The sequence below is a fragment of the Leucoraja erinacea genome, chromosome 23, assembly GCF_028641065.1.
Source record: "Leucoraja erinacea ecotype New England chromosome 23, Leri_hhj_1, whole genome shotgun sequence".
Lineage (NCBI taxonomy): Eukaryota > Metazoa > Chordata > Chondrichthyes > Rajiformes > Rajidae > Leucoraja > Leucoraja erinaceus.
In genome coordinates, this window is record NC_073399.1 from 17185253 (window position 1) to 17196763 (window position 11511).

The 11511-nt window shown below is 47.3% G+C and overlaps 1 long non-coding RNA gene across 1 annotated transcript; it reads right to left on the reverse strand.

The window, feature by feature from the left end:
• Positions 1-454: 454 nt before the first annotated feature.
• On the reverse strand, positions 455-10813 carry LOC129708306 (uncharacterized). Its single transcript, XR_008725323.1, has 2 exons — positions 8342-10813; positions 455-617 (listed from the first exon to the last, which is right to left on the reverse strand). It is a non-coding gene; the product is annotated as an uncharacterized LOC129708306 (long non-coding RNA).
• Between the last annotated feature and the right edge of the window lie 698 nt (positions 10814-11511).

Here is an 11511-nt window from a genome sequence, read left to right on the forward strand (position 1 = left end):
CTGTACTACTCTATGACTCTATGAGTGGCATGTGTTTTCATTAAAGATATCTGCAAACATAACTGAATATGACACTGAGAATGTACGAAGAGTTTTTGCACAGTTTTTATTTTGAATATATTTTTTATTCTTATTTTGGGGAAAAAAAGACAATTGACTAAAAATTATATTTCACACATTGTTTATCCACTAAACCTGGGAGTTAAATTTACAAGAATATTTTCACAAAAATACAGTTGGAAATAGAATTGAGAGTACAATGAAGCTGAAAATCTCGACTTAGTGCTTCTTGACAACTGCACACCAAGCCTTTGCCTTCAGTTGAGCATGTAGACTTTAGAGATACAGCTTTGGCTCGCCGATTCCGCAGCGACCAGCGATCACCCTGTACACTAGCACTATCCTAAGCACTGGGGACTATTTACAATTTTACTGAGGCCAATTAACCCACAAACCTGTGCGTCTTTGGAGGAAACCAGAGCACCAGGCGAAAACCCACAATGTCGGGAGAACGTAGAAACTCTGTGCAGACAGCACCCGTAGTCAGGATCGAACCCGGGTCTCTGGTGCTGTAAGGCAGCAACTCTACCGCTGCGCCACCGTACCACCCGTTAAGGCTGCATGCAGGTAGAAGCATAAAATCAAAGATAATTAATTCAAGATTAAACAAATCAACAAACCGTTGCCAAGTAAATGGCAATGTAGCCAAAAGTGAGTTCATCTGCTTTTGATCTAAAAAAGGTTTACAAGATTACTTTCTTAATGCTAGAAGCATTGGAACTGCAGAGACACTTGGGGGTATGCAGATGGAAAATAACCAAACAATCTAATGAATTCTAGTCTTTATACTTGAACTAGAATACAGGAGGGTAGAAGTGCAACTATTCAAGGTTCTGATTAGACCACACATGCACAGGGAGTTCTGGGGAGTAAAGCACGGGAAGATATGTTGCTTTTGGAGGTAATGAAGTACAGATTTACTGCAATGTTAAGAGGACTACTATGATCAAATTACAAGGAGCGATTACCGAAACTAGGATTGTGTTCCCTGATAGCCAGTAGATTTGGAGGCGATTTGATTTAAGTACGAGAAACTGAAGGAATAGACTGAACGAGATTACTTCCATTTATTGGGCAGTCCACGACCCAGAGATGGTGTCTAATGCCCCTGTCCCACTTAGGAAACCTGAACGGAAACCTCTGGAGACTTTGCGCCCCACCCAAAGTTTCCGTGCGGTTCCCGGAGGTTTTTGTCAGTCTCCCTATCTGTTTCCACTACCTGCAACCTCTGGCAACCACCTGCAACCTCTGGGAACCGCACGGAAACCTTGGGCGGGGCGCAAAGTCGCCAGAGGTTTCCGTTCAGGTTTCCTAAGTGGGACAGGGGCATAAGAATTGGAGCCAATCTTTCAGAAGCGAAGTTTGGAAATGTTTCAATGGGCATTTGGTTGTATTAAAATGTTTTAAGTAATACCATGTCAATTGATAGTTATCAATCTGATATTACATTCTGTTAAACAAAGAAATAAAATGTGATGAAGCAGGGAATGCTTGATTGATTATAAATCGATTATGTTCATTCAGTTATGGAGTCAAATTGAGAATAGAGAGCCACTCTTTCCTGCTATCTGGAATATTACAATCAAATCATTTTTACACCCTCCCTGGGAAATCTATCCTTTTCAAAATATGGCATTTAGAATTGTGCAAAATATATCATGTAGAGTCATGTGGTGATCGCTGGTCGGCAGGGACTCGGTGTACCGAAGGGCCTGTTTCTGCGCCGTATTTCTAAACTAATCTAAACAAAATACAATCAAACAATTACAAAAGGTAGTGCAAAGGGGACGATACAGAGTGCAGAATATAATTAGAACACTCAGGAATTGTGCTAGAATTACAGTTAGAAAAGGGATTTAAAAGAGTAGAGCAATTTTATCAGGTGGTAATAGATCCTTGTCAAGGAAGAGGATCTTGAGCAGGTAGGGGCGGGGGTTAAGAGGGAGGGAATAGCGGATGCATTCACGGGTGTTGAACAGTGTGAGGAAAAGCTGCTGTATCAGTTAGGGTTTTTATCCCATAAAGATAACTTATCTATAGGCCCAATAGCAGAAGCTTCCACGTCATGGGGTTAGAAACTGGAAGTATCCTGAGCTAATTCTGCTACCACCATCATCTACTGCGACAAGTGATGGCTCCCGCTGATTGTCGCCGGAAGCTTGCGTCCTTTTCAGGGCGAACGATGACAGCGAGGCCAACATTTGTAACAAGATGGACACGAAAAGAAGAAGAAGAACTTACGTATAAAATATGCAAGTATATAATGCAGTACAATAATGTCACCATTCTCACTACACGAAACACCGCTCCATTTACTTAAAAGATTTATTTCACGTCAGCATGACATCAATTTTTCATTTATCTACATTCTTTGAGCAAACAGACGTGGGGTTTTCACACACGTCCCTGCTCATTGTGCAATGACAAACATTTTAACTCCCCATTCCAATTCCAGCACTGACCTTTCTGTCCTGGGCCTCCTCCATTGTCAGAGTGAGGCCATATGTAAATTGCAGAAACAGCACCTCATATTTTACTTGGGCAGCTTACACCCCAGCGGTATGATTTTTGATTTCTCTAATCTCAAGTAACCCCTGCATTCCCTCTCTCTCCTTCCCTCCACATCCTAGTTGTCCTGCTAGTTTTACTGTTTGTATCTCCGGTAGGCGGCGCGGCTCTGGCCAGCAGCGGCCTCTGCAGTCTGTCCGCGTTTTTATTATTTTCTGTCTGTGTTTTAATGTAGTTTTTGTTATTTTTTGTTGGGGTGTGTGTGGGGGGGGTGGGGGTGGGGGAGGGGGGGGGGAAACTTTTTAAATCTCTCCCTGCACTGGAGACCCGACCTTTTTCTCGTCGGTTTCCGTTGTCGTTGGGGCCGCAACGAGGAGCGGCCTCCAACAGGAAGAAGCCGGGGACTCTGGTGCTACTCACCGTCGCCATCGCGGGGCTGGCCGAGTCCGGAGCGGTTGGAGCGGTGGAGGAGCTGCTGCGCTGCTGCTGCTGCTGCTGCTGCTGCTGCTGCTGAGTCGGAGGCTGCTGCTGCGGGTCTGCGGACAGCGGCGCCGGGAGCCCGCGGATCCCTGGAGAGAGACCGCTTTTCGGGGCTCCTGCAACGGCGAATTCTCCCGCCCGTGTTGCGGGGTTGAAGAGCTCCTGGAGCGGGGCCTCACTACACCGCCCCGCGCGGCTGGAATGGCCGCGGGACTTTGCGAGCGCACACCGGGGGCTCCAACACCAAGACCCGGTGTGCGACCTCGCACCACCCGGCGTGGCTTCAATGGCCGTGGGACAATCGCCATCGCCAGCCGGGGGCTTTGACTTTGACTCTGACATCGGGGGGGGGGGGGGGAGAGTGCAGTGGAGAGATAAGTTTTTTTTGGCCTTCCATCACAGCTATGTGATGGATGTTTATGTAAAATGTAATTATGTTGTGTCTGGGTCTATTGTGTGTAATGTATGGCTGCAGAAACGGCATTTCGTTTGGACCTCTAGGGGTCCAAATGACAATTAAATTGACTCTTGACTCTTGACTCTTGACTCCTTGTTATCACCTCTTCCACAGCCAACAATAAGCCATTGTGGGCTCTTTGGTCATCAGTGCCGGCTGTGATCTGTTCTCCACCTTTCCATACCTCGTTTCCCTCTACTATTACATCAGTCTGAAGAAAGGTCACCTATTCCTTTTCTCCAGAGATGTTGCCTGATCCGCTGTCACTCCAGCATTTTGTGACTATCTTTAGTGCAAATTATGGTCCTTTTCACTGTGACTGAACCAAACTTCAGTGCTACCCTCAGTAGTCAATCCTGTACCATGGACGGTGAGCTAATCATATATCCATAGTGGCAGCATGGCGGCGCAGTGGTAGAGTTGTTGCCTTGCAGCCCCTGAGACCCGGGTTTGATCCTGACTATTGGTGCTGCCCGTACGGAGTTTGTACTTTTCCCCCGTCACCTGCATGAGTTTTCTCCGGGTGTTTTCCAGTTTCCTCCCACACTCTGAAGATGTACAGGTTTGTAGACTAATCGGCTTGGTACAATTACAAATCATGCCTAGTATGAGTGCAGGATAGTGTCAGTGTGTGGGAATCGCTGGTTGTAGCGGACTCGGTGGGCCTGTTTCTACACTGTATCCCTGAACCTCTAAACAAGATACAGAGGCAGATATGATAGTGTTATTGAAGAGGCTTTTGGATAGGCACATGGATGCACTTTGTTGAATGGTGTGGGCTGATCCACCTGCAGCTCAACATCAACAAGATTAAGAAGTTGGTGGTGGAGAGGAACACCTCTGCCCCCAGTCTCCATCAATGGTGTGGATGTGCAGTTTGCCAGGGAGTACAAATACCTTGGACAGTAAACTGGACTGATCCAAGAACCCTGAGGCCCTACACACGGGACAGAGTCGGCTGTACCTTTGGAGAAGGCTCTGCTCTTTCAACATCTGACAGCAAGATGCTGCAAATGTTCTACCAATCGGTGGTAGCCAGTGCCATCTTCTTTGATATCGTGTGTTGGGGCAGCAGGGCGAAGGTCGTGTATGCAAATAGGATTAACAAACTCATCTGGAAACTTGGCTGGCTCCGTCGTCGGGGTGGAGTTGGAGTCATGGGAGGTGGAGTCTTGGAGGGGAGGATGCATCTCAAGTGGAGAGCTTCCCGACGTACACATGCAGTGCCGGATTTACCTATCGGCTTGGTAGGCTGAAGCCCAGGGCCTCAAAATCTAAGGGGCCTCCGGACAAGGTGTATAATATTTTTGACACTGTCATAGGCCTTTCTTACATATGCTGTCACAAAGCACTGTAGTCTCTAAACAACCCTAGGAACTCGGGACTCTCGTGGACATATTTTAACATGTTGAAAAATCTTCACGAGTCTTCACGAGCTTACCGCATTTCCCGAGTACCTGCCGTTAGCGTTACGAGCCGCTAAGAGACGTCCCGAGCTCCGACGTACCCGATACGTACATTCCACGTGCTGACCACGAGTTTGATTTTTTTTTAAACTCGGGAGAGCTCTTGAATTACCTCGTACAGTGGGACGGGCCTTTACCAAACTCTGTGGGGTTTGCACTTCTCTTTGTGATCGCATTGTGTCGGGCCACATGATCTTATTTCCAGGCTGTGCAAGAAGGTTAAAGGTTTGCTCACACTGTAACCCCCACCTTGCAGGAACTAGAGTGAATGGATCGCGGCTTTTCCCATCGCCCTGATCCACGGCTGCTGTTGTGCAGCTGTACATACACAGCTGTCCGCACTAGCTTGCAGGGATGACTATTTCATGATGTGGAACGCACCTGAGGTTAATTACAGATTTCACCCACACCCACGCATGGACACTTCCCAGACGGAATCACGGAACATTGATAACAGTGGGAATTCTGGCAACATTTTACCTTTCTCGGCGATGGAGTGCCAGGATCAGATAAAGAATTGGCAGAAATTCCCTTCACATCACTGACCATATCACATCTGCGTCGAGGCAGATTTGCATCAGTCAGATCTATTCCCAGGGTTTCATCTGCTGCTGATATCTATAGGAAAATAGGTTAAGCCACAACTAAAATAAGAGAGAGGAATTTGCAACATGTACTAACAATGTCAATCTTAAAATAACTGTAGTATTTTAAGGCAGATGCTGTTGCTTTGAGATGGAGATCGTCTGAATGGTAGGTGGCCTTACTGCTCCATATCCCTGGTGTAATCATCCTACCACAACCTGAGAGCAGTGCTGAACTATTACCTACCTCGTTGGTGACCCTCGGACTATCCTTGATCGGGCTTTGCTGGCTTTACCTTGCACTAAACGTTATTCCCTTATCATGTATCTATAGACTGTAAATGGATCGATTGCAATTGTGTATTGCCTTTCTGCTGACTAGTTACCACACAACAAAAGATTTTCACTGTACCTCGGTACACGTGTCCATAAACTAAACTGAAACTAATGTTGTACTTTAGGCTTCAGACTTTAGAGGTACAGTGCGGAAACAGGCCCCTCGGCCCATCGAGTCTGTGCCGACCAACATAATCCTACACACCAACATAATCCTATACACTAGGGTAAGATGGCTTGATTGTAATCATGTGTGTCTTTCCACGGTACACGTGACAATAAACTAAACAACTTACAAGTTTACTGAAGCTAATTAACCTGTACATCTTTGGAGTGTGGGAAGAAACCTGAGAAAACCCCAGAGAAAACCCGGAGAATGTACAAATTCCATGCATCGGAAGTCAGGATCGAACCCAGGTCTCCAGCAATGTAAAGGCCCTGTCCCACTTTCCTGAGTTACTCACGAATTCTCCCGAGTTTTCCCATTGATTCAAACTCAGAGAAAGTCCATAGCGGGTCCGTTGGAGGCCGTAAGACTCCGTAGATATTTCGTAGCAGCTCGTAATGCCAGGTGTAGGTACTCGGGGCATCAGGTAAGTCGGGACGTTTTTTCAGCATGTTGAAAAGTGCCCACGAGTAAAAAAAAATAGCCCCGACTACCTAGGGCTGGCATGTCCGAGTTGAATCAAGGGGAAAATTCGGGAGAATTTATGGGTAACTCGGGAAAGTGGGACAGGGCCTTTAGGCAGCAGCTCTACCGCTGCACCACTGTGTCGCACTTCCATAGTACGCCCCTCTTCATTTATGTGGCTTCATTCACAGGTCTCAGGGCTCGAATCAAAGCTGAAAATATCTCTGGAGGCACAAGGAACTGCAAATACTGGAATATTGTGCAAAACACAAAGCGCTGGAGAAAATCCGTGGGTTAGGCATCCTCTCTGAAGGACATGGATGATACAGTTCCCTCAAGCTATGTTCTAATAACTGAGTGCTAATACAGGTGTCTCTCACCATCAGTCTCAGTTTTTGGGTGTTAATCAGCCCTCTCACAGGAACAACAGTCTCGAGACGAGGAACTTTTTCTCACAGAGAGTTGTGAGTCTGTGGAATTCTCTGCCTCAGAGGGCGGTGGAGGCTGGTTCTCTGGATGCTTTCAAGAGGGAGCTAGATAGGGCTCGTAAAAATAGCGGAGTCAGGGGAAATAGGGAGAAGGCAGGAACGGGGTACCGATTGGGGATGATCAGCCATGATCACATTAAATGGCGATGCTGGCTCGAAGGGCCGAACGGCCTACTCCTGCACCTATTTTCTATTAAAACAAAATGTCATTTATCCAACATCATCCAAATATGTTGCCTAACCTGCTGAGTTACTCCAGCACTTTGCGTTCTACCACAAATACAGTTTCTTTGCTTCCTTCAATTATTTACCTGTGTAGTAGGAATCAGCCTGAACAAAAGATTGATTAATTTTATTTTTGCTAACCAGAACCTAGAGGTACCAGGAGTGAACTTTGACAATCTTGAAAATGAGCAAACGGATTTGGGGCCCAAACCATCTTTTATTTACGGAGAGATCGTAAATGTATTGTTACTGTAGGGATGAAATATAAAATTACCAAAGAAAAAGAGGGGAAAAAAAGCACTGTAAATGGCCCTGATAGAGGCAATAAGGGGAGAAAAGATGAAATATGAAGATAAGGCAGTTAATAATATAAAGGAGCATATCAAAAGTTTTTTCAGATATATAAAGAGTAAAGGAGAGGCATTGGAAAATGATGCTGGGGAAGAGTGGACATTGGAAACTGATGCTGGGGAAGTAGTGATGGGGAATAAAGAAATGGCAGATGAAAGGGTGGAACAGTGGCACAATAGTAGAGTTGCTGCCAAATCCCATCGGCAGAGACCCACTTTCTATGATCCTGACCATATACGAGTGCTGTTTATTGCATGGGCATTTGTACTTAGTATGCAAAGACATTTCTTACCAAAGATAACAGGGCACCAACAAAGTTGCAAAATTCACAATATAACATGATTTTTATAGTCTAGAAATGGAAGGAATTTCAATTGCTCTTTAAATCGCTTCTGCTTTAGAATGTTGACCCTGGATTAGTGCCCTCCCCCAAAAAGCCCCCCCCCATGCCCCCCCCCCCCCCCAGAGCCCCCCTCTTCGAGGCCTATCCGGGACCGGGTCCCGATCTTTGTTCTCTTGGAACAGCCTAGTAAAAAATCGGGTTTTAAACCCCCCCTCCAAACAGCACCAAAATCGGGGAGGGGCAGATGCTCAGCCACGATCAGGTACGTTTTGTAACATACCTACTCTTGGTGGCCCCGGCAGCCCCCCCCCCCCCCTCTCATGCCGGGTCCCACTTTGTTTTTGGCAGCACCCCCACACCGGCTTCTTCTTTCCTCTCAGCGGCACAACCTCGTCCGACCGCTGGGACTCACGCAGGCGATGGCTCTCCGACGGTCCTCCACTCACACCGACGCCCTTCCTCGCTCCTGACGGCCATCTCGGAGAGTATAATGTCTTGAACGACTCCTTTGTATTAAAACAGCCGAGCCATTTAGTCCACAGTGTGCTGGCAGCTGACAAACTCAGAGTATCATTGCCCCGTGTGTAGTTCAAGCGACTCTGTTACGACTCCTTCACTATTTATCTTGGTGCTTTGAAGGAGACCTCGCATGCCTGACTGGCGTGCAACAATGCTGAAGGAATGAAGTGTTCATCAAGGAGTCTGCCAAAGTGCAGTTTAAGCGTTGAAACACGAGACAATAAAGCAGACCAGGCCCATTGAAAGCTGCATTAAAAACAATCCCTGGAATACTAAAACAGATGCCCCTAAGGCCACAACCACAAAACCCCCAAAATATTTAGTAGTTTATAGTTTTTTTTTGTTTTGAGATACAGCACAGAAACAGGTCCTTCGGCCCATCGAGTCAATGCCGACCAGCGATCCCCGCACATTGACATCATTCTACACACACAAGGGACAATTTACAATTATACTAAAGGCAATTAACCTGTACGTCGTCTTTGGAACGTGGGAGGAAACCGGAGCACCCGGAGAAAACCCACGTGGTCGCGGGGAGAACGTGCAAACTCCACGCAGACAGCAACTGTAGTCAGGATCGAACTGGGGTCTCTGGCACTGTAAATCAGCAGCTTCACCGCTGCTCCACCGTGCCATCCACCATGCCACCGTGTGTTCGTTAGATTAGCTGAAGAAACATTGAGCGAGCCATTTTATGGAGAGGGGGGAAAGATTTAATATGAACCTGAGGGGTAACATGTTTACACAAAAGATGGTGGGTGTACAGAATAAGCAGCCAGGAGACATAGTTGAGGCATTATTACAACGTTTAAGAAGTATTTAGACAGGTACATCGATAGGTTAGGTTTACAAGGATATGTGCCACAAACAGGCAGGTGGGACTAATTTGGATGGGGCATGTTGGTCGGAATGGGCAATTTGGGCCTAAGGGCCAGTTAGTACGCTGTATGACTCCATGACTTTGTGGATTATAACACATCTCATTGTCGGTGAACCAACAGTGAGCACAGCAAACCATTGCTTTCATCGATGAAAGCCTGTCCCTTCCCTTCGATCAGAGGCAACCCACGAAACTGGCCATGGTCGAAACACTGCACCACCATTGTGACCAACAACAATAATGAGGGTTTGTGGTATTCCACCCATCCGCCAGGTGCGCCTATTGTCTGAGTGAATTCCAGACAACCCTGGCTCCACTGTGTACCTGATGAAACCGTCGTGAACTGCTGCAGTTAAACCCTCCACAGATGGAAACATCTGCACTCGCTCAACACGACTTGACAATGCATCCCCTGAAGCAGAAGCTGCCTCTCACCCAGCCTGCACGGGTCAAAGTGCTGTGGGGAGGTAACCAGTCTGAAAACATATGTGACTACTCAGTGTGAATCAAGAGAAATCACTTATCTGGTCCCCACCCTACTGATCGATTGAAGAAGAGTCTCGAACCGAAACGTCACCTATTCCTTTTCTCCAGAGATGATGTCTAACCCGCTGAGTTACTCCAGTTTTTTGTATCTATCTTCGGTTTAAACCAGTTCTGCAGTTCTTTCCTATACAATTAGTTTAGTTTAGAGATACAGCGAGGAAACAGGCCCTTCGGCCCACCGAGTCCACGCCGACCAGCGATCCCCGCATTAACATACACGCACGAGGGACTATTTACATTTATACCAAGCCAATTAACCTACATACCTGTATGTCTTTGGATTGTGGGAGGAAACCGAAGATCTCGAAGATAACCCACGCAGGTCATGTGGAGAACGTCCAAACTCTGTACGGACAAGCGCCCGTGGTCAGGATTGAACGCAAGTCTCTGGCCTCGACAACTTTCCAATTTCCCCTTCCCCACCAAAGGCCAAAATGGATGGGATTAAATTTACAAATTGTTCCATGGCATGATAAATTCATAAATGGTTGCTCAACAAAAAAAATTGCTAAGAATTATTTTTGTATCGTTGTAGCTGCTTCTTAATCTAGAGATACAGCACAGTAGCAGGCCCTTCAGCCCACCGGGTCCACGCTGACCAGCAATCCCCGCACACTAAAGGGCCTGTCCCGCGAGCATGCGACTCCATGCGGCAAGAGCGACCTAAAGCCCGCAGCCGCCTCGACGGCGTACGCACGGAGGTCGAGTGAGTGACGTGAAGTTCGAGCGAAGTCCGACGGGCGTACGGCGTCAAGGCGGTGCGTATGGCGTTGAGGCGGCTGCGGGCCGGCAGGCCGTTGCCGCGCGGAATATTTTAACCTGGTCAGTTTTTCAGAACCCCGCGCGATGTCGGGACCAGCTCCGCACAACTCCATACGGCTCCGGCGATCGAAGTGGGACCGGCCCCGCAAGGCCGTACGGCTCAAGCGACCACGTTAGGTCGCGCATACCGCATGCAGGCGCATGCAGGTGGGACAGGCCCTTTAGGTCGCGTTTGCCGCATGGAGTCACATGCTCATGGGACCGGTCCTTTACGCCATCCTACACACCAGGGACAATTTACAAGTTTTACCAAAGCCAATTAGTTTACTTTAGCGATATGCGCACGAAAACAGACCCTTCGGCCCGCTGAGTCCGTGTTGACCAGCGATCCCCACACAAACCTGTATGTCATTGGAGTGTGGGAGGAAACCCGAGCACCCGGGGAAAACTCACACGATCCCAGGGAGAACATACAAACTCTGTACAGACAGCACCCATGTTCAGGATCGAACCTGGATCTCTGGTGCTGAAAAGCAGCAACTCTACTGCTGTGGCACCGTGCTCTTTCACCTTGCTGCCTTCCCACTGTTCGGAAAGACATGCCCTGCAGAAACATGGTCTAAGTGCACCAAAGCCACGATGCAGAAGTACATAGACATTAAAAATAAGAAGCATAGCATTGATATATTTTGTAAGCAATACAGACCATATATACAGTGTAATCTCTCCCGGGGATCATTTTGTTTATGTAGGTCACCCTTTAAGTCTTCCACTGCAGCTACCAGCAGAGACTGAGGAGAGCTGCCACACGGATAATACACGAGTTCGCCTATGAAACAACAGTAATGTAATAAATAACAATTATATAACACCTT